Raw genomic sequence first — 25,007 nt, 5'->3', positions numbered from 1 at the left:
AGAGTGCCCAAAGTAAACTGCCTGTTACTCAGGCCCAGAATCTAGGATATGCATATAAATGGTAGATTTGGATAGAACACACTTTAAAGTTTCCAAAACCATTCAAATGATGTCTGTGAGTATAACAGAACTGATATGGCAGGTGAAAATCTGAGGAAAATCCATCCGGGAAGTGGGACTTTATTTGACGTGGGAAGTTTTCAATTGAATGCCTATTGAGTTTCTAATGGGTTAGGACCCAGATTGCAGTTCCTATGGCTTCCACTAGATGTCAACAGTCTTTAGACATTGTTTCAGGATTGTTTTCTGAAAAATGAAGAAGAATGAGACCTTCTGTCAGTGGACTGAGGAAGCATGCAGTGCTGGTTTGCGCACATGACCAAGTGCGTGCCCGTCGTTGTTTTTCCTTTCTATTGAATACGCTATTGTCCGGTTGAAATATTATCGAGTATTTAGACAATTGCCAACCTGAAGATTAATTATAAAAATCGTTTGACATGTTTCAACAAACTTTACCGGTACTGTTCGGACGTATTCGTCTGCGTGTTTTGACCGCCTTTGAGCCAGTGGATTACTGAACACAACGCGCCAACAAAACTGAGTTTTTGGGATATAAAGAGGGACTTTATTGAACAAAACAAACATTTATTGTGTAGCTGAGACTCTTGTGACTGCAACCAGATGAAAATCTTCAAAGGTAAGTGATTAATTTGATCGCTATTTCTGACTTTCGTGACTCTATATGATTGGAAAATGTTTGTATGCTTTTGGAAGAGGGGCGCTGTCCTCAGATAATCGCATGGTATGCTTTCGCAGTAAAGCCATTTTTAAATCTGACCAAATACAAGTATGGAAAGACTGCCTACTGAAGGAAGGTGAACATTAAAGCAGCGCCCGAACAGGGACTTGAACCCTGGACCCTCAGATTAAAAGTCTGATGCTCTACCGACTGAGCTATTCGGGCTCTGCATTTACTTATTTTCATACACCTAACCTGTCGGGCAGAGGCACGTGCTGACGAGGGGGCATTGTCAGATAATACATTTCCCAAGAGATCCAGGCCTCCATTCCAAATGATACAATCAACGAAATCTGAACTAGGCATCCCCTCCAAAGATGCGTTTTGTCTAGACCTCGTGGCGCAACGGTAGCGCGTCTGACTCCAGATCAGAAGGTTGCGTGTTCAAATCACGTCGTGGTCAGTGTTTTTATGTGTGCAATCTCTACCTTCTTTAAACAGCGAAGTCAATGAATCAACACAAGTACCAATGTGGCTTACAGTACAAACCTCGAACGAAAACAACCAAACCAATTCTGCTTTAGATGACAATTGTCTCTCATAAAAGCCTGTCACACTGCAAATTCCCAGATCAGATGATGCTGTGTGATTGATTGACAGGCTTAAATCAGTCTTCGAACACGGATTTTAACTTCTTATGGCTTAGGGGAAGTGATTCGACATCTGGATGAGAAGAGTGCCCAAAGTAAACTGCCTGTTACTCAGGCCCAGAATCTAGGATATGCATATAAATGGTAGATTTGGATAGAACACACTTTAAAGTTTCCAAAACCATTCAAATGATGTCTGTGAGTATAACAGAACTGATATGGCAGGTGAAAATCTGAGGAAAATCCATCCGGGAAGTGGGACTTTATTTTGACGTGGGAAGTTTTCAATTGAATGCCTATTGAGTTTCTAATGGGTTAGGACCCAGATTGCAGTTCCTATGGCTTCCACTAGATGTCAACAGTCTTTAGACATTGTTTCAGGATTGTTTTCTGAAAAATGAAGAAGAATGAGACCTTCTGTCAGTGGACTGAGGAAGCATGCAGTGCTGGTTTGCGCACATGACCAAGTGCGTGCCCGTCGTTGTTTTTCCTTTCTATTGAATACGCTATTGTCCGGTTGAAATATTATCGAGTATTTAGACAATTGCCAACCTGAAGATTAATTATAAAAATCGTTTGACATGTTTCAACAAACTTTACCGGTACTGTTCGGACGTATTCGTCTGCGTGTTTTGACCGCCTTTGAGCCAGTGGATTACTGAACACAACGCGCCAACAAAACTGAGTTTTTGGGATATAAAGAGGGACTTTATTGAACAAAACAAACATTTATTGTGTAGCTGAGACTCTTGTGACTGCAACCAGATGAAAATCTTCAAAGGTAAGTGATTAATTTGATCGCTATTTCTGACTTTCGTGACTCTATATGATTGGAAAATGTTTGTATGCTTTTGGAAGAGGGGCGCTGTCCTCAGATAATCGCATGGTATGCTTTCGCAGTAAAGCCATTTTTAAATCTGACCAAATACAAGTATGGAAAGACTGCCTACTGAAGGAAGGTGAACATTAAAGCAGCGCCCGAACAGGGACTTGAACCCTGGACCCTCAGATTAAAAGTCTGATGCTCTACCGACTGAGCTATTCGGGCTCTGCATTTACTTATTTTCATACACCTAACCTGTCGGGCAGAGGCACGTGCTGACGAGGGGGCATTGTCAGATAATACATTTCCCAAGAGATCCAGGCCTCCATTCCAAATGATACAATCAACGAAATCTGAACTAGGCATCCCCTCCAAAGATGCGTTTTGTCTAGACCTCGTGGCGCAACGGTAGCGCGTCTGACTCCAGATCAGAAGGTTGCGTGTTCAAATCACGTCGTGGTCAGTGTTTTTATGTGTGCAATCTCTACCTCCTTTAAACAGCGAAGTCAATGAATCAACACAAGTACCAATGTGGCTTACAGTACAAACCTCGAACGAAAACAACCAAACCAATTCTGCTTTAGATGACAATTGTCTCTCATAAAAGCCTGTCACACTGCAAATTCCCAGATCAGATGATGCTGTGTGATTGATTGACAGGCTTAAATCAGTCTTCGAACACGGATTTTAACTTCTTATGGCTTAGGGGAAGTGATTCGACATCTGGATGAGAAGAGTGCCCAAAGTAAACTGCCTGTTACTCAGGCCCAGAATCTAGGATATGCATATAAATGGTAGATTTGGATAGAACACACTTTAAAGTTTCCAAAACCGTTCAAATGATGTCTGTGAGTATAACAGAACTGATATGGCAGGTGAAAATCTGAGGAAAATCCATCCGGGAAGTGGGACTTTATTTGACGTGGGAAGTTTTCAATTGAATGCCTATTGAGTTTCTAATGGGTTAGGACCCAGATTGCAGTTCCTATGGCTTCCACTAGATGTCAACAGTCTTTAGACATTGTTTCAGGATTGTTTTCTGAAAAATGAAGAAGAATGAGACCTTCTGTCAGTGGACTGAGGAAGCATGCAGTGCTGGTTTGCGCACATGACCAAGTGCGTGCCCGTCGTTGTTTTTCCTTTCTATTGAATACGCTATTGTCCGGTTGAAATATTATCGAGTATTTAGACAATTGCCAACCTGAAGATTAATTATAAAAATCGTTTGACATGTTTCAACAAACTTTACCGGTACTGTTCGGACGTATTCGTCTGCGTGTTTTGACCGCCTTTGAGCCAGTGGATTACTGAACACAACGCGCCAACAAAACTGAGTTTTTGGGATATAAAGAGGGACTTTATTGAACAAAACAAACATTTATTGTGTAGCTGAGACTCTTGTGACTGCAACCAGATGAAAATCTTCAAAGGTAAGTGATTAATTTGATGGCTATTTCTGACTTTCGTGACTCTATATGATTGGAAAATGTTTGTATGCTTTTGGAAGAGGGGCGCTGTCCTCAGATAATCGCATGGTATGCTTTCGCAGTAAAGCCATTTTTAAATCTGACCAAATACAAGTATGGAAAGACTGCCTACTGAAGGAAGGTGAACATTAAAGCAGCGCCCGAACAGGGACTTGAACCCTGGACCCTCAGATTAAAAGTCTGATGCTCTACCGACTGAGCTATTCGGGCTCTGCATTTACTTATTTTCATACACCTAACCTGTCGGGCAGAGGCACGTGCTGACGAGGGGGCATTGTCAGATAATACATTTCCCAAGAGATCCAGGCCTCCATTCCAAATGATACAATCAACGAAATCTGAACTAGGCATCCCCTCCAAAGACGCGTTTTTGTCTAGACCTCGTGGCGCAACGGTAGCGCGTCTGACTCCAGATCAGAAGGTTGCGTGTTCAAATCACGTCGTGGTCAGTGTTTTTATGTGTGCAATCTCTACCTCCTTTAAACAGCGAAGTCAATGAATCAACACAAGTACCAATGTGGCTTACAGTACAAACCTCGAACGAAAACAACCAAACCAATTCTGCTTTAGATGACAATTGTCTCTCATAAAAGCCTGTCACACTGCAAATTCCCAGATCAGATGATGCTGTGTGATTGATTGACAGGCTTAAATCAGTCTTCGAACACGGATTTTAACTTCTTATGGCTTAGGGGAAGTGATTCGACATCTGGATGAGAAGAGTGCCCAAAGTAAACTGCCTGTTACTCAGGCCCAGAATCTAGGATATGCATATAAATGGTAGATTTGGATAGAACACACTTTAAAGTTTCCAAAACCATTCAAATGATGTCTGTGAGTATAACAGAACTGATATGGCAGGTGAAAATCTGAGGAAAATCCATCCGGGAAGTGGGACTTTATTTTTGACGTGGGAAGTTTTCAATTGAATGCCTATTGAGTTTCTAATGGGTTAGGACCCAGATTGCAGTTCCTATGGCTTCCACTAGATGTCAACAGTCTTTAGACATTGTTTCAGGATTGTTTTCTGAAAAATGAAGAAGAATGAGACCTTCTGTCAGTGGACTGAGGAAGCATGCAGTGCTGGTTTGCGCACATGACCAAGTGCGTGCCCGTCGTTGTTTTTCCTTTCTATTGAATACGCTATTGTCCGGTTGAAATATTATCGAGTATTTAGACAATTGCCAACCTGAAGATTAATTATAAAAATCGTTTGACATGTTTCAACAAACTTTACCGGTACTGTTCGGACGTATTCGTCTGCGTGTTTTGACCGCCTTTGAGCCAGTGGATTACTGAACACAACGCGCCAACAAAACTGAGTTTTTGGGATATAAAGAGGGACTTTATTGAACAAAACAAACATTTATTGTGTAGCTGAGACTCTTGTGACTGCAACCAGATGAAAATCTTCAAAGGTAAGTGATTAATTTGATCGCTATTTCTGACTTTCGTGACTCTATATGATTGGAAAATGTTTGTATGCTTTTGGAAGAGGGGCGCTGTCCTCAGATAATCGCATGGTATGCTTTCGCAGTAAAGCCATTTTTAAATCTGACCAAATACAAGTATGGAAAGACTGCCTACTGAAGGAAGGTGAACATTAAAGCAGCGCCCGAACAGGGACTTGAACCCTGGACCCTCAGATTAAAAGTCTGATGCTCTACCGACTGAGCTATTCGGGCTCTGCATTTACTTATTTTCATACACCTAACCTGTCGGGCAGAGGCACGTGCTGACGAGGGGGCATTGTCAGATAATACATTTCCCAAGAGATCCAGGCCTCCATTCCAAATGATACAATCAACGAAATCTGAACTAGGCATCCCCTCCAAAGACGCGTTTTTGTCTAGACCTCGTGGCGCAACGGTAGCGCGTCTGACTCCAGATCAGAAGGTTGCGTGTTCAAATCACGTCGTGGTCAGTGTTTTTATGTGTGCAATCTCTACCTCCTTTAAACAGCGAAGTCAATGAATCAACACAAGTACCAATGTGGCTTACAGTACAAACCTCGAACGAAAACAACCAAACCAATTCTGCTTTAGATGACAATTGTCTCTCATAAAAGCCTGTCACACTGCAAATTCCCAGATCAGATGATGCTGTGTGATTGATTGACAGGCTTAAATCAGTCTTCGAACACGGATTTTAACTTCTTATGGCTTAGGGGAAGTGATTCGACATCTGGATGAGAAGAGTGCCCAAAGTAAACTGCCTGTTACTCAGGCCCAGAATCTAGGATATGCATATAAATGGTAGATTTGGATAGAACACACTTTAAAGTTTCCAAAACCATTCAAATGATGTCTGTGAGTATAACAGAACTGATATGGCAGGTGAAAATCTGAGGAAAATCCATCCGGGAAGTGGGACTTTATTTTTGACGTGGGAAGTTTTCAATTGAATGCCTATTGAGTTTCTAATGGGTTAGGACCCAGATTGCAGTTCCTATGGCTTCCACTAGATGTCAACAGTCTTTAGACATTGTTTCAGGATTGTTTTCTGAAAAATGAAGAAGAATGAGACCTTCTGTCAGTGGACTGAGGAAGCATGCAGTGCTGGTTTGCGCACATGACCAAGTGCGTGCCCGTCGTTGTTTTTCCTTTCTATTGAATACGCTATTGTCCGGTTGAAATATTATCGAGTATTTAGACAATTGCCAACCTGAAGATTAATTATAAAAATCGTTTGACATGTTTCAACAAACTTTACCGGTACTGTTCGGACGTATTCGTCTGCGTGTTTTGACCGCCTTTGAGCCAGTGGATTACTGAACACAACGCGCCAACAAAACTGAGTTTTTGGGATATAAAGAGGGACTTTATTGAACAAAACAAACATTTATTGTGTAGCTGAGACTCTTGTGACTGCAACCAGATGAAAATCTTCAAAGGTAAGTGATTAATTTGATCGCTATTTCTGACTTTCGTGACTCTATATGATTGGAAAATGTTTGTATGCTTTTGGAAGAGGGGCGCTGTCCTCAGATAATCGCATGGTATGCTTTCGCAGTAAAGCCATTTTTAAATCTGACCAAATACAAGTATGGAAAGACTGCCTACTGAAGGAAGGTGAACATTAAAGCAGCGCCCGAACAGGGACTTGAACCCTGGACCCTCAGATTAAAAGTCTGATGCTCTACCGACTGAGCTATTCGGGCTCTGCATTTACTTATTTTCATACACCTAACCTGTCGGGCAGAGGCACGTGCTGACGAGGGGGCATTGTCAGATAATACATTTCCCAAGAGATCCAGGCCTCCATTCCAAATGATACAATCAACGAAATCTGAACTAGGCATCCCCTCCAAAGACGCGTTTTTGTCTAGACCTCGTGGCGCAACGGTAGCGCGTCTGACTCCAGATCAGAAGGTTGCGTGTTCAAATCACGTCGTGGTCAGTGTTTTTATGTGTGCAATCTCTACCTCCTTTAAACAGCGAAGTCAATGAATCAACACAAGTACCAATGTGGCTTACAGTACAAACCTCGAACGAAAACAACCAAACCAATTCTGCTTTAGATGACAATTGTCTCTCATAAAAGCCTGTCACACTGCAAATTCCCAGATCAGATGATGCTGTGTGATTGATTGACAGGCTTAAATCAGTCTTCGAACACGGATTTTAACTTCTTATGGCTTAGGGGAAGTGATTCGACATCTGGATGAGAAGAGTGCCCAAAGTAAACTGCCTGTTACTCAGGCCCAGAATCTAGGATATGCATATAAATGGTAGATTTGGATAGAACACACTTTAAAGTTTCCAAAACCGTTCAAATGATGTCTGTGAGTATAACAGAACTGATATGGCAGGTGAAAATCTGAGGAAAATCCATCCGGGAAGTGGGACTTTATTTGACGTGGGAAGTTTTCAATTGAATGCCTATTGAGTTTCTAATGGGTTAGGACCCAGATTGCAGTTCCTATGGCTTCCACTAGATGTCAACAGTCTTTAGACATTGTTTCAGGATTGTTTTCTGAAAAATGAAGAAGAATGAGACCTTCTGTCAGTGGACTGAGGAAGCATGCAGTGCTGGTTTGCGCACATGACCAAGTGCGTGCCCGTCGTTGTTTTTTCCTTTCTATTGAATACGCTATTGTCCGGTTGAAATATTATCGAGTATTTAGACAATTGCCAACCTGAAGATTAATTATAAAAATCGTTTGACATGTTTCAACAAACTTTACCGGTACTGTTCGGACGTATTCGTCTGCGTGTTTTGACCGCCTTTGAGCCAGTGGATTACTGAACACAACGCGCCAACAAAACTGAGTTTTTGGGATATAAAGAGGGACTTTATTGAACAAAACAAACATTTATTGTGTAGCTGAGACTCTTGTGACTGCAACCAGATGAAAATCTTCAAAGGTAAGTGATTAATTTGATCGCTATTTCTGACTTTCGTGACTCTATATGATTGGAAAATGTTTGTATGCTTTTGGAAGAGGGGCGCTGTCCTCAGATAATCGCATGGTATGCTTTCGCAGTAAAGCCATTTTTAAATCTGACCAAATACAAGTATGGAAAGACTGCCTACTGAAGGAAGGTGAACATTAAAGCAGCGCCCGAACAGGGACTTGAACCCTGGACCCTCAGATTAAAAGTCTGATGCTCTACCGACTGAGCTATTCGGGCTCTGCATTTACTTATTTTCATACACCTAACCTGTCGGGCAGAGGCACGTGCTGACGAGGGGGCATTGTCAGATAATACATTTCCCAAGAGATCCAGGCCTCCATTCCAAATGATACAATCAACGAAATCTGAACTAGGCATCCCCTCCAAAGATGCGTTTTTGTCTAGACCTCGTGGCGCAACGGTAGCGCGTCTGACTCCAGATCAGAAGGTTGCGTGTTCAAATCACGTCGTGGTCAGTGTTTTTATGTGTGCAATCTCTACCTTCTTTAAACAGCGAAGTCAATGAATCAACACAAGTACCAATGTGGCTTACAGTACAAACCTCGAACGAAAACAACCAAACCAATTCTGCTTTAGATGACAATTGTCTCTCATAAAAGCCTGTCACACTGCAAATTCCCAGATCAGATGATGCTGTGTGATTGATTGACAGGCTTAAATCAGTCTTCGAACACGGATTTTAACTTCTTATGGCTTAGGGGAAGTGATTCGACATCTGGATGAGAAGAGTGCCCAAAGTAAACTGCCTGTTACTCAGGCCCAGAATCTAGGATATGCATATAAATGGTAGATTTGGATAGAACACACTTTAAAGTTTCCAAAACCATTCAAATGATGTCTGTGAGTATAACAGAACTGATATGGCAGGTGAAAATCTGAGGAAAATCCATCCGGGAAGTGGGACTTTTTTTTTGACGTGGGAAGTTTTCAATTGAATGCCTATTGAGTTTCTAATGGGTTAGGACCCAGATTGCAGTTCCTATGGCTTCCACTAGATGTCAACAGTCTTTAGACATTGTTTCAGGATTGTTTTCTGAAAAATGAAGAAGAATGAGACCTTCTGTCAGTGGACTGAGGAAGCATGCAGTGCTGGTTTGCGCACATGACCAAGTGCGTGCCCGTCGTTGTTTTTCCTTTCTATTGAATACGCTATTGTCCGGTTGAAATATTATCGAGTATTTAGACAATTGCCAACCTGAAGATTAATTATAAAAATCGTTTGACATGTTTCAACAAACTTTACCGGTACTGTTCGGACGTATTCGTCTGCGTGTTTTGACCGCCTTTGAGCCAGTGGATTACTGAACACAACGCGCCAACAAAACTGAGTTTTTGGGATATAAAGAGGGACTTTATTGAACAAAACAAACATTTATTGTGTAGCTGAGACTCTTGTGACTGCAACCAGATGAAAATCTTCAAAGGTAAGTGATTAATTTGATCGCTATTTCTGACTTTCGTGACTCTATATGATTGGAAAATGTTTGTATGCTTTTGGAAGAGGGGCGCTGTCCTCAGATAATCGCATGGTATGCTTTCGCAGTAAAGCCATTTTTAAATCTGACCAAATACAAGTATGGAAAGACTGCCTACTGAAGGAAGGTGAACATTAAAGCAGCGCCCGAACAGGGACTTGAACCCTGGACCCTCAGATTAAAAGTCTGATGCTCTACCGACTGAGCTATTCGGGCTCTGCATTTACTTATTTTCATACACCTAACCTGTCGGGCAGAGGCACGTGCTGACGAGGGGGCATTGTCAGATAATACATTTCCCAAGAGATCCAGGCCTCCATTCCAAATGATACAATCAACGAAATCTGAACTAGGCATCCCCTCCAAAGATGCGTTTTGTCTAGACCTCGTGGCGCAACGGTAGCGCGTCTGACTCCAGATCAGAAGGTTGCGTGTTCAAATCACGTCGTGGTCAGTGTTTTTATGTGTGCAATCTCTACCTCCTTTAAACAGCGAAGTCAATGAATCAACACAAGTACCAATGTGGCTTACAGTACAAACCTCGAACGAAAACAACCAAACCAATTCTGCTTTAGATGACAATTGTCTCTCATAAAAGCCTGTCACACTGCAAATTCCCAGATCAGATGATGCTGTGTGATTGATTGACAGGCTTAAATCAGTCTTCGAACACGGATTTTAACTTCTTATGGCTTAGGGGAAGTGATTCGACATCTGGATGAGAAGAGTGCCCAAAGTAAACTGCCTGTTACTCAGGCCCAGAATCTAGGATATGCATATAAATGGTAGATTTGGATAGAACACACTTTAAAGTTTCCAAAACCATTCAAATGATGTCTGTGAGTATAACAGAACTGATATGGCAGGTGAAAATCTGAGGAAAATCCATCCGGGAAGTGGGATTTTTTTTGATGTGGGAAGTTTTCAATTGAATGCCTATTGAGTTTCTAATGGGTTAGGACCCAGATTGCAGTTCCTATGGCTTCCACTAGATGTCAACAGTCTTTAGACATTGTTTCAGGATTGTTTTCTGAAAAATGAAGAAGAATGAGACCTTCTGTCAGTGGACTGAGGAAGCATGCAGTGCTGGTTTGCGCACATGACCAAGTGCGTGCCCGTCGTTGTTTTTCCTTTCTATTGAATACGCTATTGTCCGGTTGAAATATTATCGAGTATTTAGACAATTGCCAACCTGAAGATTAATTATAAAAATCGTTTGACATGTTTCAACAAACTTTACCGGTACTGTTCGGACGTATTCGTCTGCGTGTTTTGACCGCCTTTGAGCCAGTGGATTACTGAACACAACGCGCCAACAAAACTGAGTTTTTGGGATATAAAGAGGGACTTTATTGAACAAAACAAACATTTATTGTGTAGCTGAGACTCTTGTGACTGCAACCAGATGAAAATCTTCAAAGGTAAGTGATTAATTTGATCGCTATTTCTGACTTTCGTGACTCTATATGATTGGAAAATGTTTGTATGCTTTTGGAAGAGGGGCGCTGTCCTCAGATAATCGCATGGTATGCTTTCGCAGTAAAGCCATTTTTAAATCTGACCAAATACAAGTATGGAAAGACTGCCTAGTGAAGGAAGGTGAACATTAAAGCAGCGCCCGAACAGGGACTTGAACCCTGGACCCTCAGATTAAAAGTCTGATGCTCTACCGACTGAGCTATTCGGGCTCTGCATTTACTTATTTTCATACACCTAACCTGTCGGGCAGAGGCACGTGCTGACGAGGGGGCATTGTCAGATAATACATTTCCCAAGAGATCCAGGCCTCCATTCCAAATGATACAATCAACGAAATCTGAACTAGGCATCCCCTCCAAAGACGCGTTTTGTCTAGACCTCGTGGCGCAACGGTAGCGCGTCTGACTCCAGATCAGAAGGTTGCGTGTTCAAATCACGTCGTGGTCAGTGTTTTTTATGTGTGCAATCTCTACCTTCTTTAAACAGCGAAGTCAATGAATCAACACAAGTACCAATGTGGCTTACAGTACAAACCTCGAACGAAAACAACCAAACCAATTCTGCTTTAGATGACAATTGTCTCTCATAAAAGCCTGTCACACTGCAAATTCCCAGATCAGATGATGCTGTGTGATTGATTGACAGGCTTAAATCAGTCTTCGAACACGGATTTTAACTTCTTATGGCTTAGGGGAAGTGATTCGACATCTGGATGAGAAGAGTGCCCAAAGTAAACTGCCTGTTACTCAGGCCCAGAATCTAGGATATGCATATAAATGGTAGATTTGGATAGAACACACTTTAAAGTTTCCAAAACCATTCAAATGATGTCTGTGAGTATAACAGAACTGATATGGCAGGTGAAAATCTGAGGAAAATCCATCCGGGAAGTGGGATTTTTTTTGATGTGGGAAGTTTTCAATTGAATGCCTATTGAGTTTCTAATGGGTTAGGACCCAGATTGCAGTTCCTATGGCTTCCACTAGATGTCAACAGTCTTTAGACATTGTTTCAGGATTGTTTTCTGAAAAATGAAGAAGAATGAGACCTTCTGTCAGTGGACTGAGGAAGCATGCAGTGCTGGTTTGCGCACATGACCAAGTGCGTGCCCGTCGTTGTTTTTCCTTTCTATTGAATACGCTATTGTCCGGTTGAAATATTATCGAGTATTTAGACAATTGCCAACCTGAAGATTAATTATAAAAATCGTTTGACATGTTTCAACAAACTTTACCGGTACTGTTCGGACGTATTCGTCTGCGTGTTTTGACCGCCTTTGAGCCAGTGGATTACTGAACACAACGCGCCAACAAAACTGAGTTTTTGGGATATAAAGAGGGACTTTATTGAACAAAACAAACATTTATTGTGTAGCTGAGACTCTTGTGACTGCAACCAGATGAAAATCTTCAAAGGTAAGTGATTAATTTGATCGCTATTTCTGACTTTCGTGACTCTATATGATTGGAAAATGTTTGTATGCTTTTGGAAGAGGGGCGCTGTCCTCAGATAATCGCATGGTATGCTTTCGCAGTAAAGCCATTTTTAAATCTGACCAAATACAAGTATGGAAAGACTGCCTAGTGAAGGAAGGTGAACATTAAAGCAGCGCCCGAACAGGGACTTGAACCCTGGACCCTCAGATTAAAAGTCTGATGCTCTACCGACTGAGCTATTCGGGCTCTGCATTTACTTATTTTCATACACCTAACCTGTCGGGCAGAGGCACGTGCTGACGAGGGGGCATTGTCAGATAATACATTTCCCAAGAGATCCAGGCCTCCATTCCAAATGATACAATCAACGAAATCTGAACTAGGCATCCCCTCCAAAGACGCGTTTTGTCTAGACCTCGTGGCGCAACGGTAGCGCGTCTGACTCCAGATCAGAAGGTTGCGTGTTCAAATCACGTCGTGGTCAGTGTTTTTATGTGTGCAATCTCTACCTTCTTTAAACAGCGAAGTCAATGAATCAACACAAGTACCAATGTGGCTTACAGTACAAACCTCGAACGAAAACAACCAAACCAATTCTGCTTTAGATGACAATTGTCTCTCATAAAAGCCTGTCACACTGCAAATTCCCAGATCAGATGATGCTGTGTGATTGATTGACAGGCTTAAATCAGTCTTCGAACACGGATTTTAACTTCTTATGGCTTAGGGGAAGTGATTCGACATCTGGATGAGAAGAGTGCCCAAAGTAAACTGCCTGTTACTCAGGCCCAGAATCTAGGATATGCATATAAATGGTAGATTTGGATAGAACACACTTTAAAGTTTCCAAAACCATTCAAATGATGTCTGTGAGTATAACAGAACTGATATGGCAGGTGAAAATCTGAGGAAAATCCATCCGGGAAGTGGGATTTTTTTTTGACGTGGGAAGTTTTCAATTGAATGCCTATTGAGTTTCTAATGGGTTAGGACCCAGATTGCAGTTCCTATGGCTTCCACTAGATGTCAACAGTCTTTAGACATTGTTTCAGGATTGTTTTCTGAAAAATGAAGAAGAATGAGACCTTCTGTCAGTGGACTGAGGAAGCATGCAGTGCTGGTTTGCGCACATGACCAAGTGCGTGCCCGTCGTTGTTTTTCCTTTCTATTGAATACGCTATTGTCCGGTTGAAATATTATCGAGTATTTAGACAATTGCCAACCTGAAGATTAATTATAAAAATCGTTTGACATGTTTCAACAAACTTTACCGGTACTGTTCGGACGTATTCGTCTGCGTGTTTTGACCGCCTTTGAGCCAGTGGATTACTGAACACAACGCGCCAACAAAACTGAGTTTTTGGGATATAAAGAGGGACTTTATTGAACAAAACAAACATTTATTGTGTAGCTGAGACTCTTGTGACTGCAACCAGATGAAAATCTTCAAAGGTAAGTGATTAATTTGATGGCTATTTCTGACTTTCGTGACTCTATATGATTGGAAAATGTTTGTATGCTTTTGGAAGAGGGGCGCTGTCCTCAGATAATCGCATGGTATGCTTTCGCAGTAAAGCCATTTTTAAATCTGACCAAATACAAGTATGGAAAGACTGCCTACTGAAGGAAGGTGAACATTAAAGCAGCGCCCGAACAGGGACTTGAACCCTGGACCCTCAGATTAAAAGTCTGATGCTCTACCGACTGAGCTATTCGGGCTCTGCATTTACTTATTTTCATACACCTAACCTGTCGGGCAGAGGCACGTGCTGACGAGGGGGCATTGTCAGATAATACATTTCCCAAGAGATCCAGGCCTCCATTCCAAATGATACAATCAACGAAATCTGAACTAGGCATCCCCTCCAAAGACGCGTTTTGTCTAGACCTCGTGGCGCAACGGTAGCGCGTCTGACTCCAGATCAGAAGGTTGCGTGTTCAAATCACGTCGTGGTCAGTGTTTTTATGTGTGCAATCTCTACCTTCTTTAAACAGCGAAGTCAATGAATCAACACAAGTACCAATGTGGCTTACAGTACAAACCTCGAACGAAAACAACCAAACCAATTCTGCTTTAGATGACAATTGTCTCTCATAAAAGCCTGTCACACTGCAAATTCCCAGATCAGATGATGCTGTGTGATTGATTGACAGGCTTAAATCAGTCTTCGAACACGGATTTTAACTTCTTATGGCTTAGGGGAAGTGATTCGACATCTGGATGAGAAGAGTGCCCAAAGTAAACTGCCTGTTACTCAGGCCCAGAATCTAGGATATGCATATAAATGGTAGATTTGGATAGAACACACTTTAAAGTTTCCAAAACCATTCAAATGATGTCTGTGAGTATAACAGAACTGATATGGCAGGTGAAAATCTGAGGAAAATCCATCCGGGAAGTGGGATTTTTTTTGATGTGGGAAGTTTTCAATTGAATGCCTATTGAGTTTCTAATGGGTTAGGACCCAGATTGCAGTTCCTATGGCTTCCACTAGATGTCAACAGTCTTTAGACATTGTTTCAGGATTGTTTTCTGAAAAATGAAGAAGAATGAGACCTTCTGTCAGTGGACTGAGGAAGCATGCAGTGCTGGTTTGCGCACATGACCAAGTGCGTGCCCGTCGTTGTTTTTCCTTTCTATTGAATACGCTATTGTCCGGTTGAAATATTATCGAGTATTTAGACAATTGCCAACCTGAAGATTAATTATAAAAATCGTTTGACATGTTTCAACAAACTTTACCGGTACTGTTCGGACGTATTCGTCTGCGTGTTTTGACCGCCTTTGAGCCAGTGGATTACTGAACACAACGCGCCAACAAAACTGAGTTTTTGGGATATAAAGAGGGACTTTATTGAACAAAACAAACATTTATTGTGTAGCTGAGACTCTTGTGACTGCAACCAGATGAAAATCTTCAAAGGTAAGTGATTAATTTGATCGCTATTTCTGACTTTCGTGACTCTATATGATTGGAAAATGTTTGTATGCTTTTGGAAGAGGGGCGCTGTCCTCAGATAATCGCATGGTATGCTTTCGCAGTAAAGCCATTTTTAAATCTGACCAAATACAAGTATGGAAAGACTGCCTACTGAAGGAAGGTGAACATTAAAGCAGAACCGAACAGGGACTTGAACCCTGGACCCTCAGTTTAAAAGTCTGATGCTCTACCGACTGAGCTATTCGGGCTCTGCATTTACTTATTTTCATACACCTAACCTGTCGGGCAGAGGCACGTGCTGACGAGGGGGCATTGTCAGATAATACATTTCCCAAGAGATCCAGGCCTCCATTCCAAATGATACAATCAACGAAATCTGAACTAGGCATCCCCTCCAAAGATGCTCTTTGTCTAGACCTCGTGGCGCAACGGTAGCGCGTCTGACTCCAGATCAGAAGGTTGCGTGTTCAAATCACGTCGTGGTCAGTGTTTTTATGTGTGCAATCTCTACCTTCTTTAAACAGCGAAGTCAATGAATCAACACAAGTACCAATGTGGCTTACAGTACAAACCTCGAACGAAAACAACCAAACCAATTCTGCTTTAGATGACAATTGTCTCTCATAAAAGCCTGTCACACTGCAAATTCCCAGATCAGATGATGCTGTGTGATTGATTGACAGGCTTAAATCAGTCTTCGAACACGGATTTTAACTTCTTATGGCTTAGGGGAAGTGATTCGACATCTGGATGAGAAGAGTGCCCAAAGTAAACTGCCTGTTACTCAGGCCCAGAATCTAGGATATGCATATAAATGGTAGATTTGGATAGAACACACTTTAAAGTTTCCAAAACCATTCAAATGATGTCTGTGAGTATAACAGAACTGATATGGCAGGTGAAAATCTGAGGAAAATCCATCCGGGAAGTGGGACTTTTTTTGACGTGGGAAGTTTTCAATTGAATGCCTATTGAGTTTCTAATGGGTTAGGACCCAGATTGCAGTTCCTATGGCTTCCACTAGATGTCAACAGTCTTTAGACATTGTTTCAGGATTGTTTTCTGAAAAATGAAGAAGAATGAGACCTTCTGTCAGTGGACTGAGGAAGCATGCAGTGCTGGTTTGCGCACATGACCAAGTGCGTGCCCGTCGTTGTTTTTCCTTTCTATTGAATACGCTATTGTCCGGTTGAAATATTATCGAGTATTTAGACAATTGCCAACCTGAAGATTAATTATAAAAATCGTTTGACATGTTTCAACAAACTTTACCGGTACTGTTCGGACGTATTCGTCTGCGTGTTTTGACCGCCTTTGAGCCAGTGGATTACTGAACACAACGCGCCAACAAAACTGAGTTTTTGGGATATAAAGAGGGACTTTATTGAACAAAACAAACATTTATTGTGTAGCTGAGACTCTTGTGACTGCAACCAGATGAAAATCTTCAAAGGTAAGTGATTAATTTGATGGCTATTTCTGACTTTCGTGACTCTATATGATTGGAAAATGTTTGTATGCTTTTGGAAGAGGGGCGCTGTCCTCAGATAATCGCATGGTATGCTTTCGCAGTAAAGCCATTTTTAAATCTGACCAAATGCAAGTATGGAAAGACTGCCTACTGAAGGAAGGTGAACATTAAAGCAGCGCCCGAACAGGGACTTGAACCCTGGACCCTCAGATTAAAATTTTGATGCTCTACCGACTGAGCTATTCGGGCTCTGCATTTACTTATTTTCATACACCTAACCTGTCGGGCAGAGGCACGTGCTGACGAGGGGGCATTGTCAGATAATACATTTCCCAAGAGATCCAGGCCTCCATTCCAAATGATACAATCAACGAAATCTGAACTAGGCATCCCCTCCAAAGATGCGTTTTGTCTAGACCTCGTGGCGCAACGGTAGCGCGTCTGACTCCAGATCAGAAGGTTGCGTGTTCAAATCACGTCGTGGTCAGTGTTTTTATGTGTGCAATCTCTACCTCCTTTAAACAGCGAAGTCAATGAATCAACACAAGTACCAATGTGGCTTACAGTACAAACCTCGAACGAAAACAACCAAACCAATTCTGCTTTAGATGACAATTGTCTCTCATAAAAGCCTGTCACACTGCAAATTCCCAGATCAGATGATGCTGTGTGATTGATTGACAGGCTTAAATCAGTCTTCGAACACGGATTTTAACTTCTTATGGCTTAGGGGAAGTGATTCGACATCTGGATGAGAAGAGTGCCCAAAGTAAACTGCCTGTTACTCAGGCCCAGAATCTAGGATATGCATATAAATGGTAGATTTGGATAGAACACACTTTAAAGTTTCCAAAACCGTTCAAATGATGTCTGTGAGTATAACAGAACTGATATGGCAGGTGAAAATCTGAGGAAAATCCATCCGGGAAGTGGGATTTCTTTTGATGTGGGAAGTTTTCAATTGAATGCCTATTGAGTTTCTAATGGGTTAGGACCCAGATTGCAGTTCCTATGGCTTCCACTAGATGTCAACAGTCTTTAGACATTGTTTCAGGATTGTTTTCTGAAAAATGAAGAAGAATGAGACCTTCTGTCAGTGGACTGAGGAAGCATGCAGTGCTGGTTTGCGCACATGACCAAGTGCGTGCCCGTCGTTGTTTTTCCTTTCTATTGAATACACTATTGTCCGGTTGATATATTATCGAGTATTTAGACAATTGCCAACCTGAAGATTAATTATAAAAATCGTTTGACATGTTTCAACAAACTTTACCGGTACTGTTCGGACGTATTCGTCTGCGTGTTTTGACCGCCTTTGAGCCAGTGGATTACTGAACACAACGCGCCAACAAAACTGAGTTTTTGGGATATAAAGAGGGACTTTATTGAACAAAACAAACATTTATTGTGTAGCTGAGACTCTTGTGACTGCAACCAGATGAAAATCTTCAAAGGTAAGTGATTAATTTGATGGCTATTTCTGACTTTCGTGACTCTATATGATTGGAAAATGTTTGTATGCTTTTGGAAGAGGGGCGCTGTCCTCAGATAATCGCATGGTATGCTTTCGCAGTAAAGCCATTTTTAAATCTGACCAAATGCAAGTATGGAAAGACTGCCTACTGAAGGAAGGTAAACATTAAAGCAGCGCCCGAACAGGGACTTGAACCCTGGACCCTCAGATTAAAAGTCTGATGCTCTACCGACTGAGCTATTCGGGCTCTGCATTTACTTATTTTCATACACCTAACCTGTCGGGCAGAGGCACGTGCTGACGAGGGGGCATTGTCAGATAATACATTTCCCAAGAGATCCAGGCCTCCATTCCAAATGATACAATCAACGAAATCTGAACTAGGCATCCCCTCCAAAGATGCTTTTTGTCTAGACCTCGTGGCGCAACGGTAGCGCGTCTGACTCCAGATCAGAAGGTTGCGTGTTCAAATCACGTCGTGGTCAGTGTTTTTATGTGTGCAATCTCTACCTCCTTTAAACAGCGAAGTCAATGAATCAACACAAGTACCAATGTGGCTTACAGTACAAACCTCGAACGAAAACAACCAAACCAATTCTGCTTTAGATGACAATTGTCTCTCATAAAAGCCTGTCACACTGCAAATTCCCAGATCAGATGATGCTGTGTGATTGATTGACAGGCTTAAATCAGTCTTCGAACACGGATTTTAACTTCTTATGGCTTAGGGGAAGTGATTCGACATCTGGATGAGAAGAGTGCCCAAAGTAAACTGCCTGTTACTCAGGCCCAGAATCTAGGATATGCATATAAATGGTAGATTTGGATAGAACACACTTTAAAGTTTCCAAAACCGTTCAAATGATGTCTGTGAGTATAACAGAACTGATATGGCAGGTGAAAATCTGAGGAAAATCCATCCGGGAAGTGGGACTTTTTTTGACGTGGGAAGTTTTCAATTGAATGCCTATTGAGTTTCTAATGGGTTAGGACCCAGATTGCAGTTCCTATGGCTTCCACTAGATGTCAACAGTCTTTAGACATTGTTTCAGGATTGTTTTCTGAAAAATGAAGAAGAATGAGACCTTCTGTCAGTGGACTGAGGAAGCATGCAGTGCTGGTTTGCGCACATGACCAAGTGCGTGCCCGTCGTTGTTTTTCCTTTCTATTGAATACGCTATTGTCCGGTTGAAATATTATCGAGTATTTAGACAATTGCCAACCTGAAGATTAATTATAAAAATCGTTTGACATGTTTCAACAAACTTTACCGGTACTGTTCGGACGTATTCGTCTGCGTGTTTTGACCGCCTTTGAGCCAGTGGATTACTGAACACAACGCGCCAACAAAACTGAGTTTTTGGGATATAAAGAGGGACTTTATTGAACAAAACAAACATTTATTGTGTAGCTGAGACTCTTGTGACTGCAACCAGATGAAAATCTTCAAAGGTAAGTGATTAATTTGATGGCTATTTCTGACTTTCGTGACTCTATATGATTGGAAAATGTTTGTATGCTTTTGGAAGAGGGGCGCTGTCCTCAGATAATCGCATGGTATGCTTTCGCAGTAAAGCCATTTTTAAATCTGACCAAATGCAAGTATGGAAAGACTGCCTACTGAAGGAAGGTGAACATTAAAGCAGCGCCCGAACAGGGACTTGAACCCTGGACCCTCAGTTTAAAAGTCTGATGCTCTACCGACTGAGCTATTCGGGCTCTGCATTTACTTATTTTCATACACCTAACCTGTCGGGCAGAGGCACGTGCTGACGAGGGGGCATTGTCAGATAATACATTTCCCAAGAGATCCAGGCCTCCATTCCAAATGATACAATCAACGAAATCTGAACTAGGCATCCCCTCCAAAGACGCGTTTTGTCTAGACCTCGTGGCGCAACGGTAGCGCGTCTGACTCCAGATCAGAAGGTTGCGTGTTCAAATCACGTCGTGGTCAGTGTTTTTATGTGTGCAATCTCTACCTTCTTTAAACAGCGAAGTCAATGAATCAACACAAGTACCAATGTGGCTTACAGTACAAACCTCGAACGAAAACAACCAAACCAATTCTGCTTTAGATGACAATTGTCTCTCATAAAAGCCTGTCACACTGCAAATTCCCAGATCAGATGATGCTGTGTGATTGATTGACAGGCTTAAATCAGTCTTCGAACACGGATTTTAACTTCTTATGGCTTAGGGGAAGTGATTCGACATCTGGATGAGAAGAGTGCCCAAAGTAAACTGCCTGTTACTCAGGCCCAGAATCTAGGATATGCATATAAATGGTAGATTTGGATAGAACACACTTTAAAGTTTCCAAAACCGTTCAAATGATGTCTGTGAGTATAACAGAACTGATATGGCAGGTGAAAATCTGAGGAAAATCCATCCGGGAAGTGGGATTTTTTTGATGTGGGAAGTTTTCAATTGAATGCCTATTGAGTTTCTAATGGGTTAGGACCCAGATTGCAGTTCCTATGGCTTCCACTAGATGTCAACAGTCTTTAGACATTGTTTCAGGATTGTTTTCTGAAAAATGAAGAAGAATGAGACCTTCTGTCAGTGGACTGAGGAAGCATGCAGTGCTGGTTTGCGCACATGACCAAGTGCGTGCCCGTCGTTGTTTTTCCTTTCTATTGAATACGCTATTGTCCGGTTGAAATATTATCGAGTATTTAGACAATTGCCAACCTGAAGATTAATTATAAAAATCGTTTGACATGTTTCAACAAACTTTACCGGTACTGTTCGGACGTATTCGTCTGCGTGTTTTGACCGCCTTTGAGCCAGTGGATTACTGAACACAACGCGCCAACAAAACTGAGTTTTTGGGATATAAAGAGGGACTTTATTGAACAAAACAAACATTTATTGTGTAGCTGAGACTCTTGTGACTGCAACCAGATGAAAATCTTCAAAGGTAAGTGATTAATTTGATGGCTATTTCTGACTTTCGTGACTCTATATGATTGGAAAATGTTTGTATGCTTTTGGAAGAGGGGCGCTGTCCTCAGATAATCGCATGGTATGCTTTCGCAGTAAAGCCATTTTTAAATCTGACCAAATGCAAGTATGGAAAGACTGCCTACTGAAGGAAGGTGAACATTAAAGCAGCGCCCGAACAGGGACTTGAACCCTGGACCCTCAGTTTAAAAGTCTGATGCTTTACCGACTGAGCTATTCGGGCTCTGCATTTACTTATTTTCATACACCTAACCTGTCGGGCAGAGGCACGTGCTGACGAGGGGGCATTGTCAGATAATACATTTCCCAAGAGATCCAGGCCTCCATTCCAAATGATACAATCAACGAAATCTGAACTAGGCATCCCCTCCAAAGACGTGTTTTGTCTAGACCTCGTGGCGCAACGGTAGCGTGTCTGACTCCAGATCAGAAGGTTGCGTGTTCAAATCACGTCGTGGTCAGTTTTTTTATGTGTGCAATCTCTACCTCCTTTAAACAGCGAAGTCAATGAATCAACACAAGTACCAATGTGGCTTACAGTACAAACCTCGAACGAAAACAACCAAACCAATTCTGCTTTAGATGACAATTGTCTCTCATAAAAGCCTGTCACACTGCAAATTCCCAGATCAGATGATGCTGTGTGATTGATTGACAGGCTTAAATCAGTCTTCGAACACGGATTTTAACTTCTTATGGCTTAGGGGAAGTGATTCGACATCTGGATGAGAAGAGTGCCCAAAGTAAACTGCCTGTTACTCAGGCCCAGAATCTAGGATATGCATATAAATGGTAGATTTGGATAGAACACACTTTAAAGTTTCCAAAACCGTTCAAATGATGTCTGTGAGTATAACAGAACTGATATGGCAGGTGAAAATCTGAGGAAAATCCATCCGGGAAGTGGGATTTTTTTGATGTGGGAAGTTTTCAATTGAATGCCTATTGAGTTTCTAATGGGTTAGGACCCAGATTGCAGTTCCTATGGCTTCCACTAGATGTCAACAGTCTTTAGACATTGTTTCAGGATTGTTTTCTGAAAAATGAAGAAGAATGAGACCTTCTGTCAGTGGACTGAGGAAGCATGCAGTGCTGGTTTGCGCACATGACCAAGTGCGTGCCCGTCGTTGTTTTTCCTTTCTATTGAATACGCTATTGTCCGGTTGAAATATTATCGAGTATTTAGACAATTGCCAACCTGAAGATTAATTATAAAAATCGTTTGACATGTTTCAACAAACTTTACCGGTACTGTTCGGACGTATTCGTCTGCGTGTTTTGACCGCCTTTGAGCCAGTGGATTACTGAACACAACGCGCCAACAAAACTGAGTTTTTGGGATATAAAGAGGGACTTTATTGAACAAAACAAACATTTATTGTGTAGCTGAGACTCTTGTGACTGCAACCAGATGAAAATCTTCAAAGGTAAGTGATTAATTTGATGGCTATTTCTGACTTTCGTGACTCTATATGATTGGAAAATGTTTGTATGCTTTTGGAAGAGGGGCGCTGTCCTCAGATAATCGCATGGTATGCTTTCGCAGTAAAGCCATTTTTAAATCTGACCAAATACAAGTATGGAAAGACTGCCTACTGAAGGAAGGTGAACATTAAAGCAGCGCCCGAACAGGGACTTGAACCCTGGACCCTCAGTTTAAAAGTCTGATGCTCTACCGACTGAGCTATTCGGGCTCTGCATTTACTTATTTTCATACACCTAACCTGTCGGGCAGAGGCACGTGCTGACGAGGGGGCATTGTCAGATAATACATTTCCCAAGAGATCCAGGCCTCCATTCCAAATGATACAATCAACGAAATCTGAACTAGGCATCCCCTCCAAAGACGCGTTTTGTCTAGACCTCGTGGCGCAACGGTAGCGCGTCTGACTCCAGATCAGAAGGTTGCGTGTTCAAATCACGTCGTGGTCAGTGTTTTTATGTGTGCAATCTCTACCTCCTTTAAACAGCGAAGTCAATGAATCAACACAAGTACCAATGTGGCTTACAGTACAAACCTCGAACGAAAACAACCAAACCAATTCTGCTTTAGATGACAATTGTCTCTCATAAAAGCCTGTCACACTGCAAATTCCCAGATCAGATGATGCTGTGTGATTGATTGACAGGCTTAAATCAGTCTTCGAACACGGATTTTAACTTCTTATGGCTTAGGGGAAGTGATTCGACATCTGGATGAGAAGAGTGCCCAAAGTAAACTGCCTGTTACTCAGGCCCAGAATCTAGGATATGCATATAAATGGTAGATTTGGATAGAACACACTTTAAAGTTTCCAAAACCGTTCAAATGATGTCTGTGAGTATAACAGAACTGATATGGCAGGTGAAAATCTGAGGAAAATCCATCCGGGAAGTGGGATTTTTTTTGATGTGGGAAGTTTTCAATTGAATGCCTATTGAGTTTCTAATGGGTTAGGACCCAGATTGCAGTTCCTATGGCTTCCACTAGATGTCAACAGTCTTTAGACATTGTTTCAGGATTGTTTTCTGAAAAATGAAGAAGAATGAGACCTTCTGTCAGTGGACTGAGGAAGCATGCAGTGCTGGTTTGCGCACATGACCAAGTGCGTGCCCGTCGTTGTTTTTCCTTTCTATTGAATACGCTATTGTCCGGTTGAAATATTATCGAGTATTTAGACAATTGCCAACCTGAAGATTAATTATAAAAATCGTTTGACATGTTTCAACAAACTTTACCGGTACTGTTCGGACGTATTCGTCTGCGTGTTTTGACCGCCTTTGAGCCAGTGGATTACTGAACACAACGCGCCAACAAAACTGAGTTTTTGGGATATAAAGAGGGACTTTATTGAACAAAACAAACATTTATTGTGTAGCTGAGACTCTTGTGACTGCAACCAGATGAAAATCTTCAAAGGTAAGTGATTAATTTGATGGCTATTTCTGACTTTCGTGACTCTATATGATTGGAAAATGTTTGTATGCTTTTGGAAGAGGGGCGCTGTCCTCAGATAATCGCATGGTATGCTTTCGCAGTAAAGCCATTTTTAAATCTGACCAAATGCAAGTATGGAAAGACTGCCTACTGAAGGAAGGTGAACATTAAAGCAGCGCCCGAACAGGGACTTGAACCCTGGACCCTCAGATTAAAAGTCTGATGCTCTACCGACTGAGCTATTCGGGCTCTGCATTTACTTATTTTCATACACCTAACCTGTCGGGCAGAGGCACGTGCTGACGAGGGGGCATTGTCAGATAATACATTTCCCAAGAGATCCAGGCCTCCATTCCAAATGATACAATCAACGAAATCTGAACTAGGCATCCCCTCCAAAGACGCGTTTTGTCTAGACCTCGTGGCGCAACGGTAGCGCGTCTGACTCCAGATCAGAAGGTTGCGTGTTCAAATCACGTCGTGGTCAGTGTTTTTATGTGTGCAATCTCTACCTCCTTTAAACAGCGAAGTCAATGAATCAACACAAGTACCAATGTGGCTTACAGTACAAACCTCGAACGAAAACAACCAAACCAATTCTGCTTTAGATGACAATTGTCTCTCATAAAAGCCTGGCACACTGCAAATTCCCAGATCAGATGATGCTGTGTGATTGATTGACAGGCTTAAATCAGTCTTCGAACACGGATTTTAACTTCTTATGGCTTA

General features: G+C 41.8%; 34 non-coding genes across 34 annotated transcripts; 17 read left to right on the top strand and 17 right to left on the bottom strand.

Annotated features, from left to right (window-relative positions):
- Positions 1-891: 891 nt before the first annotated feature.
- Positions 892-964, bottom strand: trnak-uuu (transfer RNA lysine (anticodon UUU)). The gene has a single exon. It is a non-coding gene; the product is annotated as a tRNA-Lys (tRNA).
- Positions 965-1,130: 166 nt separating this feature from the next.
- Positions 1,131-1,202, top strand: trnaw-cca (transfer RNA tryptophan (anticodon CCA)). Its single transcript has one exon. It is a non-coding gene; the product is annotated as a tRNA-Trp (tRNA).
- A 1,162-nt stretch (positions 1,203-2,364) lies between these two features.
- Positions 2,365-2,437, bottom strand: trnak-uuu (transfer RNA lysine (anticodon UUU)). Its single transcript has one exon. It is a non-coding gene; the product is annotated as a tRNA-Lys (tRNA).
- Positions 2,438-2,603: 166 nt separating this feature from the next.
- Positions 2,604-2,675, top strand: trnaw-cca (transfer RNA tryptophan (anticodon CCA)). Its single transcript has one exon. It is a non-coding gene; the product is annotated as a tRNA-Trp (tRNA).
- Positions 2,676-3,836: 1,161 nt separating this feature from the next.
- On the bottom strand, positions 3,837-3,909 carry trnak-uuu (transfer RNA lysine (anticodon UUU)). The gene has a single exon. It is a non-coding gene; the product is annotated as a tRNA-Lys (tRNA).
- Positions 3,910-4,076: 167 nt separating this feature from the next.
- On the top strand, positions 4,077-4,148 carry trnaw-cca (transfer RNA tryptophan (anticodon CCA)). Its single transcript has one exon. It is a non-coding gene; the product is annotated as a tRNA-Trp (tRNA).
- Positions 4,149-5,311: 1,163 nt separating this feature from the next.
- Positions 5,312-5,384, bottom strand: trnak-uuu (transfer RNA lysine (anticodon UUU)). The gene has a single exon. It is a non-coding gene; the product is annotated as a tRNA-Lys (tRNA).
- A 167-nt stretch (positions 5,385-5,551) lies between these two features.
- Positions 5,552-5,623, top strand: trnaw-cca (transfer RNA tryptophan (anticodon CCA)). The gene has a single exon. It is a non-coding gene; the product is annotated as a tRNA-Trp (tRNA).
- A 1,163-nt stretch (positions 5,624-6,786) lies between these two features.
- trnak-uuu (transfer RNA lysine (anticodon UUU)) lies at positions 6,787-6,859 on the bottom strand. The gene has a single exon. It is a non-coding gene; the product is annotated as a tRNA-Lys (tRNA).
- Positions 6,860-7,026: 167 nt separating this feature from the next.
- On the top strand, positions 7,027-7,098 carry trnaw-cca (transfer RNA tryptophan (anticodon CCA)). Its single transcript has one exon. It is a non-coding gene; the product is annotated as a tRNA-Trp (tRNA).
- A 1,162-nt stretch (positions 7,099-8,260) lies between these two features.
- On the bottom strand, positions 8,261-8,333 carry trnak-uuu (transfer RNA lysine (anticodon UUU)). The gene has a single exon. It is a non-coding gene; the product is annotated as a tRNA-Lys (tRNA).
- A 167-nt stretch (positions 8,334-8,500) lies between these two features.
- trnaw-cca (transfer RNA tryptophan (anticodon CCA)) lies at positions 8,501-8,572 on the top strand. Its single transcript has one exon. It is a non-coding gene; the product is annotated as a tRNA-Trp (tRNA).
- A 1,163-nt stretch (positions 8,573-9,735) lies between these two features.
- On the bottom strand, positions 9,736-9,808 carry trnak-uuu (transfer RNA lysine (anticodon UUU)). The gene has a single exon. It is a non-coding gene; the product is annotated as a tRNA-Lys (tRNA).
- Positions 9,809-9,974: 166 nt separating this feature from the next.
- trnaw-cca (transfer RNA tryptophan (anticodon CCA)) lies at positions 9,975-10,046 on the top strand. Its single transcript has one exon. It is a non-coding gene; the product is annotated as a tRNA-Trp (tRNA).
- A 1,161-nt stretch (positions 10,047-11,207) lies between these two features.
- trnak-uuu (transfer RNA lysine (anticodon UUU)) lies at positions 11,208-11,280 on the bottom strand. Its single transcript has one exon. It is a non-coding gene; the product is annotated as a tRNA-Lys (tRNA).
- A 166-nt stretch (positions 11,281-11,446) lies between these two features.
- On the top strand, positions 11,447-11,518 carry trnaw-cca (transfer RNA tryptophan (anticodon CCA)). Its single transcript has one exon. It is a non-coding gene; the product is annotated as a tRNA-Trp (tRNA).
- A 1,162-nt stretch (positions 11,519-12,680) lies between these two features.
- trnak-uuu (transfer RNA lysine (anticodon UUU)) lies at positions 12,681-12,753 on the bottom strand. Its single transcript has one exon. It is a non-coding gene; the product is annotated as a tRNA-Lys (tRNA).
- A 166-nt stretch (positions 12,754-12,919) lies between these two features.
- trnaw-cca (transfer RNA tryptophan (anticodon CCA)) lies at positions 12,920-12,991 on the top strand. Its single transcript has one exon. It is a non-coding gene; the product is annotated as a tRNA-Trp (tRNA).
- A 1,162-nt stretch (positions 12,992-14,153) lies between these two features.
- On the bottom strand, positions 14,154-14,226 carry trnak-uuu (transfer RNA lysine (anticodon UUU)). Its single transcript has one exon. It is a non-coding gene; the product is annotated as a tRNA-Lys (tRNA).
- A 166-nt stretch (positions 14,227-14,392) lies between these two features.
- On the top strand, positions 14,393-14,464 carry trnaw-cca (transfer RNA tryptophan (anticodon CCA)). The gene has a single exon. It is a non-coding gene; the product is annotated as a tRNA-Trp (tRNA).
- A 1,156-nt stretch (positions 14,465-15,620) lies between these two features.
- Positions 15,621-15,697, bottom strand: trnak-uuu (transfer RNA lysine (anticodon UUU)). The gene has a single exon. It is a non-coding gene; the product is annotated as a tRNA-Lys (tRNA).
- Positions 15,698-15,863: 166 nt separating this feature from the next.
- On the top strand, positions 15,864-15,935 carry trnaw-cca (transfer RNA tryptophan (anticodon CCA)). Its single transcript has one exon. It is a non-coding gene; the product is annotated as a tRNA-Trp (tRNA).
- Positions 15,936-17,096: 1,161 nt separating this feature from the next.
- Positions 17,097-17,169, bottom strand: trnak-uuu (transfer RNA lysine (anticodon UUU)). Its single transcript has one exon. It is a non-coding gene; the product is annotated as a tRNA-Lys (tRNA).
- Positions 17,170-17,335: 166 nt separating this feature from the next.
- Positions 17,336-17,407, top strand: trnaw-cca (transfer RNA tryptophan (anticodon CCA)). Its single transcript has one exon. It is a non-coding gene; the product is annotated as a tRNA-Trp (tRNA).
- Positions 17,408-18,568: 1,161 nt separating this feature from the next.
- Positions 18,569-18,641, bottom strand: trnak-uuu (transfer RNA lysine (anticodon UUU)). Its single transcript has one exon. It is a non-coding gene; the product is annotated as a tRNA-Lys (tRNA).
- Positions 18,642-18,807: 166 nt separating this feature from the next.
- On the top strand, positions 18,808-18,879 carry trnaw-cca (transfer RNA tryptophan (anticodon CCA)). Its single transcript has one exon. It is a non-coding gene; the product is annotated as a tRNA-Trp (tRNA).
- Positions 18,880-20,040: 1,161 nt separating this feature from the next.
- Positions 20,041-20,113, bottom strand: trnak-uuu (transfer RNA lysine (anticodon UUU)). Its single transcript has one exon. It is a non-coding gene; the product is annotated as a tRNA-Lys (tRNA).
- Positions 20,114-20,279: 166 nt separating this feature from the next.
- trnaw-cca (transfer RNA tryptophan (anticodon CCA)) lies at positions 20,280-20,351 on the top strand. Its single transcript has one exon. It is a non-coding gene; the product is annotated as a tRNA-Trp (tRNA).
- Positions 20,352-21,511: 1,160 nt separating this feature from the next.
- On the bottom strand, positions 21,512-21,584 carry trnak-uuu (transfer RNA lysine (anticodon UUU)). The gene has a single exon. It is a non-coding gene; the product is annotated as a tRNA-Lys (tRNA).
- A 166-nt stretch (positions 21,585-21,750) lies between these two features.
- trnaw-cca (transfer RNA tryptophan (anticodon CCA)) lies at positions 21,751-21,822 on the top strand. The gene has a single exon. It is a non-coding gene; the product is annotated as a tRNA-Trp (tRNA).
- Positions 21,823-22,982: 1,160 nt separating this feature from the next.
- trnak-uuu (transfer RNA lysine (anticodon UUU)) lies at positions 22,983-23,055 on the bottom strand. Its single transcript has one exon. It is a non-coding gene; the product is annotated as a tRNA-Lys (tRNA).
- A 166-nt stretch (positions 23,056-23,221) lies between these two features.
- trnaw-cca (transfer RNA tryptophan (anticodon CCA)) lies at positions 23,222-23,293 on the top strand. Its single transcript has one exon. It is a non-coding gene; the product is annotated as a tRNA-Trp (tRNA).
- Positions 23,294-24,454: 1,161 nt separating this feature from the next.
- trnak-uuu (transfer RNA lysine (anticodon UUU)) lies at positions 24,455-24,527 on the bottom strand. Its single transcript has one exon. It is a non-coding gene; the product is annotated as a tRNA-Lys (tRNA).
- Positions 24,528-24,693: 166 nt separating this feature from the next.
- On the top strand, positions 24,694-24,765 carry trnaw-cca (transfer RNA tryptophan (anticodon CCA)). The gene has a single exon. It is a non-coding gene; the product is annotated as a tRNA-Trp (tRNA).
- Positions 24,766-25,007: the final 242 nt, after the last annotated feature.

This window comes from Salmo salar, chromosome ssa03, assembly GCF_905237065.1.
Source record: "Salmo salar chromosome ssa03, Ssal_v3.1, whole genome shotgun sequence".
Taxonomy (NCBI): Eukaryota; Metazoa; Chordata; class Actinopteri; order Salmoniformes; family Salmonidae; genus Salmo; species Salmo salar.
The sequence above is the reverse complement of the archived record's forward strand: the minus strand, read 5'-3'. Positions and strand labels throughout refer to the sequence as shown.